The 7,407-nt window shown below is 46.4% G+C and overlaps 1 pseudogene across 1 annotated transcript; it reads right to left on the bottom strand.

Moving 5' to 3' along the window:
• Positions 1 to 410: 410 nt before the first annotated feature.
• LOC311622233 (FAS-associated factor 2-like) lies at positions 411 to 1,778 on the bottom strand (annotated as a pseudogene). The gene has a single exon. The product of its transcript is annotated as an FAS-associated factor 2-like (transcript).
• Between the last annotated feature and the right edge of the window lie 5,629 nt (positions 1,779 to 7,407).

The following is a 7,407-nucleotide window of genomic DNA, read 5'->3' as shown; positions in this document are numbered from 1 at the left end:
TATTCATAAATGGTGGGAAGTTAAAGAACATCTCTGCTCTGTGCCTTCTCTCCCCTGAAGGCAGGAAAACAAGTCCTTAGAGATGCTGCAGTAGCTGGTTGACGGAGGTGTGTCACTTTCATTTTCCATAAAAGCAAGAATGAATGAGAACTAGTGGGAATGTCCCCTTCCCCTCTGGGACAATGGCTGGGCTGGAGGTGGAGAGCCTCCTCTCTCTGGAAGGTGTGTGGTGCAGAGGCAGAAGGAGAAGGTGGGCTGCCTGCGGAAGGTTCATCACTAACCTCCCACGCACACAGGTGGTGACTCTTGCAGGCAGCATGGTTTCTGATCCTTCCTTAGGATGCAGCAGTCTTTAAAAAAAAATATTGAATACTAACAATAATAATAATAATGTGAATTTTTCTCTCTTGTTTTTTTCTTTTCCATTTCTTTTAGGAATCGGGGTGGGAGGGGGAAGGAAGAAAAGGTGTCATTCGTCTGTTAGGTCCTGAACAAAGAGAACTTCAGTGTGGCTGAGTCCGGCCTCCTGCAGCGTCGGGGGGTTGGGCCACTCCTCTGAAGGGACAGACGCAAGGCAGCACCCGCCAGCGGAAGTTGGCTTCTATCTGAAACTTCTCAGGGCTTTCTTTCAAGGAGAATAAGAAGTCGTGGATAACTGTTAGAGTCTGTGAAAAGTGGAATCGTCTCTCTACTCCAGAATCGTTGGGTAATTTGAAAATAATCTTGACACTTTCAGGGTCATCAGGGGAAGGCTCAGGGGGGCAGACACTCCAACTTCCTTTCCTTTTCCTCTTGTACATTCTGCCGCCGCCTCCCCTCTGCCAGCTTTTGTTGTTTCACTTCCTCCTCCTTCCGCCGCTTCCGCTCTCGCTCCTCGCGTTTCTTTCTTTCTTTTTCCGGGTCAGCCCTGAGAGAGGCCAGGCAGGCCTCATCTTGCTGCTACCTCAGCACCTGGGTCTGGTTTCGCTCCTCCCTTTCTAGGCGTTCTGAGGCCAGGTAAGTCTGGTTTGCATATTCTATGATAAATGCTAGCTGATTAATGAGGCCTTCTAGCAGTCCCACCACAGTCATCCTGCGATCCTTCAGCATAATCATGGCCAGGAATGGATAGGTGTTCTCTCGTAAAGCCTGTGAGACCATGTGGCCCTCAGGCTTGTTTGTGGAGCACGCCCAGAAGAGCTTGCACTAGAGTTTATTAGTGAAATAACTTCAGGGGCCCAGAGGGTGTTGCGACAGAATTCATCAGAGTCCTGGTGATCATCTCCATGAAGATAAACCAAAAGAAAGCGAAGCTCCCGCTTGGCGTCATTCAGGGCCCGGCTGTGCGTTCCCTGGTAGAAGACAGGGTGTGCCCTCCCCATATTTTTCTCCAAAAGAGTGCATACATGAGACGATGTCCCCAACGGGGTCAGTGACCCGGCTGCAAGGCTCAGGCCGTATCAAACGAAGAGCAAACCTAAATATATCAGTAGTATTGTGTAGTAGGTAAACCGGAATGGAAGCATTATCAAGTAATAAACCCATCCGAGCAGCCCCCTTGTTTGTGGTCTTGAGACAACATAGCTGTGGTCGGCTGTGTTAACCTGCAGGGGCCGTGATGGAGGTGGGTTGAAAACACTTGCTCATTCAATCTGTCCTGTACAGAGGCCTCTATGTTCCTCCAATGTATGTCGACATTGATCCATAGATTCTATGCCAGTCAAATCCTGAAACTGCAGCAGCTTCTCTGTCTGCTCCTGGGTTAGATCCTGCTCCTCAGGCGCCGGCATTTTGCCGCCGCCTCTCTACGCTTCTGACCCGTCCGCACCGTCACCTGCCGGAACTCAACATCTCTTATTTCATTCAAGCTTGAGAACAACCCTGTGAGGCAGTCAATGCGTTTATTTTCACTCCATTTTACAGGCGAGGAAACTGAACTCTAGCGATGGGAAGTTTGCCTTGCCCTGGCTTCATAGTTTGGGGTCATTTTTATGACAACCCACAGGCTTCCCTTGTGTGAGGGATATCCCCGCAGTGAAGTTGGTGCTGGGACCCAGATGGCACAAATGCTAGGAGATGTTGTTCTGGATGATGGCAGTAGATGGATCAGGCAATTTCCCAGATAATGGAAATGGATGGGAGTTTTGGGGCTCCCCGAGCTGTGGTCTAGGGGACGTTTACATTTCTGGAGCACGTTTAGCATGCCTGACCTTGTGCTGACCTACAAGTGTGCATCATAGCCTAGTGGTTAAAGGTGAGGTTACAACTCCTGATTTTCCCATTTATTAAGTTTTTTTGACTTCTCTGTGCCTCAGCTTTCTGTTCAGTTATAAAAAGAGAAAAGATAGTAATAACCACACCGTCTGCTTCTCATGGAGTGATTGTGAGGATCAGATATGAGGATTAATACATAGAACATTTTTTTTAATTCTTTTTTTAAAATATATTTTATTGATTTTTTACAGAGAGGAGGAGAGAGGGATAGAGAGCTAGAAACGTCGATGAAAGAGAAACATCGACCAGCTGCTTCTTGCACACCCCCTACTGGGGATGTGCCCACAACCAATGTACATGCCCTTGACCGGAATCGAACCCGGGACCTTTCAATCCGCAGACCGAGGCTCTACCACTGAGCCAAACCGGTTTCTGCACATAGAACATTTTTATAAGCATCCATATGGTCCCAAGGCTGCACAGTGAGTGAGTGGCCTGGTGGGAATAGGCCTCCAAGCCCCTCCAGAACATATGTTCTTAAACATCAACCTCTTCTCCTTTGAGACTACCTACTTGTAAGTGCCAACACACCCAAGCTCCGATGCCATCCATATATTCATTCAAGCATTTACTGAGTGCTTCCACGGTGACAGATCAAACTGAATGCTGGGAATAAGGTCTCACCATGAATAAGGCGCTGTTCTGGCTGTGGGGAATGGGGGTGAGGGGCTTGGCAACTGCAGCAAGAGAGGCTTACGGGCCAATACCAGGTGGTAAGTACCATGACGGCAGGAAGCCTAGGAGAAGAGAGGCACCCAACTCAATCTCAGGGAAGAGGAAGATCCCTGCACTGGGTCCTGGAGATGGAAGATGGGCTGAAAGACCAGGAGCTGATGTGAAGTGGGTAGAAGCTTCCACTGGTAGTAGGGCCCGGGGAGCTAGGGGTCTGCACTCTAGGAAAGTATTAGGGAACCAAGGGCGGCAGGCTACTGAAAGGGAAACATGGAGAGGATGTGGAGACCGGATCTGGAGGTCCTGGTGCACTGTCTACAGAATGTGAGCCAAAGACAGAGGCCTGTGATCACATTCACATCCAGGAAGGACTGGTGCCTGCAGTGTGGAGAACAGATGGGACAGGCAGAAGGACAGGAAACAGAAGCAGGGAGAGGAGCTAGCCATTTATTCCAGAGACAGGGGGCAGCAGGGAAGACATGGGGGTCTGAATGAAGGTGGCGGTAAAGGTGGTGGGGGCTGTAGGGAGGGGCTTGAATTCCAGAATCCTCTTGCAAGGCTGGAGCAGCTTCATCTAACTTTTTAAAAGGCCCATTAAGCTGCCCTTTGGTGGCTTTGTCCTTCAACTGCAGTAACCAGATTTCTTGGGAAACCATTTGGCATGAACTGACAAGGCATAGAGGGGGGTGTGGGGAGTGTCCTGCCTATCTCGTGGCAGACCCTGACAACCAATCTCTGGGAACTTAATTTAACCCAGGGCTTAAATCTCTGCAGTGCCTGGTTAGCAGCAGGAAATATACTGCTGCCCGAAGGCTCTTTAAACTACAAATGAGAGACTTGGATTGAGTTTAGAGATCCTGAAGACACCATGTGCTATAGTGCTGGCTGTTTAAGGTCCAGTTACCTGGCACCCAAAGCCAAAGATTGCAAGGCAGATAGATGGAAGGATATTGCTTAGAAGAGAATAAAGGCACTGCAAAGGCCTGGGTCCTATGCGAATGAGGAACACCCTGCCTTTGCCCAGCTTTTCACCCTAGGCTGCTTCCCAGAGTCCTGACCTGGAAGAGCATTTGCCAATTTCCCTGGTGTAAATATTGCACCAGGTATGATTGCAAGCTACTAGTGTGACATCACCAAATCCAGAAGTGGAAGAGAAGTGCAGTAGCACATCATCCTACAGTATTCACAACACAGACACAACACACATACCAGTAAATGACCTCAAGAGCATAGATTACAGTGACAGTGAAATGTCGTAAAATAATGATTTTAAATATTTATCACCATTGTTTTTAATATAGTTTGTTTAACAGTAAGATTATGTAATTTAATCTTTACAAAGGTAAGAGCTGGCTATAGGACCCCACTCACTTTAGGGCAAGTCTTGGCCATGTTTACTCATTTTTGTTTCTTCATCACTTTGTGGGCTGTTAATCCCCTCTGGGGTGGGATGGACTTACACAGGGGCTGACAGAGCTTTTCTCTGTTCATTTCTCAAATGTCAGGCTTGGGCCCTTTGCATTCAATTATTTTCTGGGAGTTCAGATTCTGGTCCCACCACTCTCTTTCTTCCTCAGGGAGATGCCTGACAGTTCTAACTCTGATCCCTTGGACTTCCATTCCCCATATTCTGTCATCCAATCCCTGCCCTTTCCTACAGTTCCTTCTCTGGAGACTCCTGACAGCATTTCTCCGAACCATCACTTAACATAGGTCAGGATCCACCCCTTCCAGCTGATGGTTGTGGGGGCTGCCCTGGCTGTCCTTTCTGCTGCTCCTCCCCTTCTCCAGTCCTCCAGCCCGTGATTCCCGATCACCATTCAGATCATGTCCCCTCTCTGTTTAAGATTCTGCAGTGGGACCTGCTCCTTATCAGGTCTTCCGGGCTCCGTGTTCTTTTATCAGCCACTGATACTTGCTGTGCAGGGCAGCCCCAGACAGAGGTTCTCTGTTCTTATTACACCCAGGCCACTCTCATGCATTTGCTGGCACATAGCACTTTTTTTTAAAAAATATATTTTATTAATTTTACATAGAGAGGAATTGAGAAGGACAGAGAGTTAGAAACGTCGATGAGAGAGAAACATCGACCAGCTGCCTCTTGCACACCCCCTACTGGGGATGTGCCCGCAACCAAGGTACATACCCTTGACCGGAATCGAACCCGGGACCTTTCAGTCCGCAGGCCGACGCTCTATCCACTGAGCCAAACCAGTCCCAGCTGCACTTTTTTTTTTTTTTTAAATCCTCACCTGAGGATATTTTTTCCATAGATTTTTAGAGAGATGGAAGGGAGAGGGAGAGGCAGAGAGAAACACTGATGTGAGAAAGACACAAAGATTGGTTGCCTCCCAAATGCCCCCCCGACCAGGGAAGGGGAACCTGCAACTGAGGTTTGTGCCCTTGACTGGAATTGAACCTGGGACTCTTCAGTCCACAGGTCAAGGCACTCTCCCCTGAGCCAAACAGGCTTAGGGCATGTAGCACTTTTTGTTGGTTAGACTACTGGCAAAACTCTTCCTGAATCATTTCTGTAACATGTTTCTTCCTATTGATATATCTCGCCTCTCGGGCAAATTTTAAAATTAATCAGCAACACCGAGGGACAGAGTGAAAAGCATAGAAGTCACAGTTTCAGCAAAGATGAGTCTGGGTGGGTTCCTGGGTCTTTTTTGGGACACTCAGGCTGAGTCCTTGTTCTGAGAGGCAGGGTGGGGTGGACATCAAGACCGTTGGCTGATAGTGAAATCTGAGGCCAGCTGATGGTTTTGGCATTCCTTAGGCAAACAAGCGAGCAGAATTAGCATTGCTGATGAATCGCGGCAGTTAAACTGTACTGTGCAATGCACACAGGAGCATGGGTGGCCTGGGGAGGTAAGAACATTTCTCTAACAAAATAAAAACAAAAACAAACCCCACTAACTGTATTTATAAAGCTGAAGGCAAATGGGTGAGTCCTGAATCAATTCTTAATTTTAAAAATATTTTCCCCTCAGTGTGTAGGCAATGGTCAAACTAGGACAGAAAGATTCTGAGAAATAAGCTAGATTCACAGGGGAACACAACCCTGGAGTCAGGATGCCAACCTGACCCTGCCCATCCCCTCGGGACCACCCTACCAGGTGGCAGAATCCCCAGCAGCCAGGGGTCTCTCTGAGCTTTTAGTAAGTCCTCCCCTCCGTGCAGAGGAGGCAGATGTCCCAGGCGGGGAATAAATTCCCTGAAGCTGAGCTGATTTAAACAGTGTGTGTAGAGAATATTTTTCCAAAAAATACTCTCATGTTCTTTCTACGTGACGTGTATAGTGCATGATCTCTAAGTGTCCTATAATAAATTAATTAGTAAATAATTTATTATTTACTAGGTTCCAGGCACTGTGTTAAGTACTTTATAGGCATTACCTCAATTAATTATCACAACAGTTTTATAATAGATGTAGGGTGGATATTAAACATAAGTAACAACTACTCTAGCAATATTAACCTTTGATTGCATGATGATGGGGAGCTCTGGGGGCATGGGAGCAGGGTCACTCGGGGTTGGAGTAGCTTTTATTCACTGATCGGTATGGGAGTATTTTAGCTACTGGTGTGACCACACATACCATCTGATTATCAGGTATATTAATATATTCATATAAAGTATATTAATAAAGATTGACTTTGACTCATAGAGAACCAGTAGCTTAAACAAATAGGTGTTTATTTCTCATAGAAATAATGAAAACACTGAGAAAGGTTGCTGAGAGATAGAATGTTCTGATCATCAAGAGAAAAGCTCTATTTTGAGGACATTAAACATTAGGTAGAATGTCTGGCCAGAGTGGCTTACTCTGTTGGTTGAGCATGATGCTGGGTACTGAAGAGTTGCTGGTTCCATTCCCAGTCAGGGCACATACCTGGGTTGCATGTTTGATCTTCAGACCAGGAGCATACTAAAGGCAACCAATCTCTCTCTCTCTCTCTCTCTCTCTCTCTCTCTCTCTCTCTCTCTCTCTCTCTCTCTCTCTCCATGTCCTTGAGTGAGAATAGTAATAAAAAAAAAGTATAAAAAGTATTTGTTAAAAAAAGGAAAGTTAAAACTTGCTGAACACCAATGGATGAATGGATAAACATAACATGGTATATACATAGAAGAGAATATTATTCAGCCTTAAAAGGGAAGAAAATTCTTACATATGTTACAACATGGACATAAAAAGCCAAGGGAACTGAACCAGTGCAAAAGACACTGCTTGCCTTTACTATGAGAGCCCAAAAATTATAACTTTCTTGCTTCACTCTCTTTTTGTGTTTTGTGTGGTAGATGTGATGTCTGGAGCTATGGAACCATCTTGTAACCATGAAGGAAAGATCAAGAGAGTCATTGAGATGTCATTTCTGACATTACTGAGATGCTAGAGCAATACCAACTTATTTGCCTCTGGATTTCTTATTATACTAGAGGCCCAGTGCATGAAATTTGTGCATGGGTAGGGTCCCT

The sequence above is a fragment of the Pipistrellus hanaki genome (genome assembly GCF_964339955.1).
Source record: "Pipistrellus hanaki genome assembly, chromosome: 4".
Lineage (NCBI taxonomy): Eukaryota > Metazoa > Chordata > Mammalia > Chiroptera > Vespertilionidae > Pipistrellus > Pipistrellus hanaki.
The sequence above is the reverse complement of the archived record's forward strand: the minus strand, read 5'-3'. Positions and strand labels throughout refer to the sequence as shown.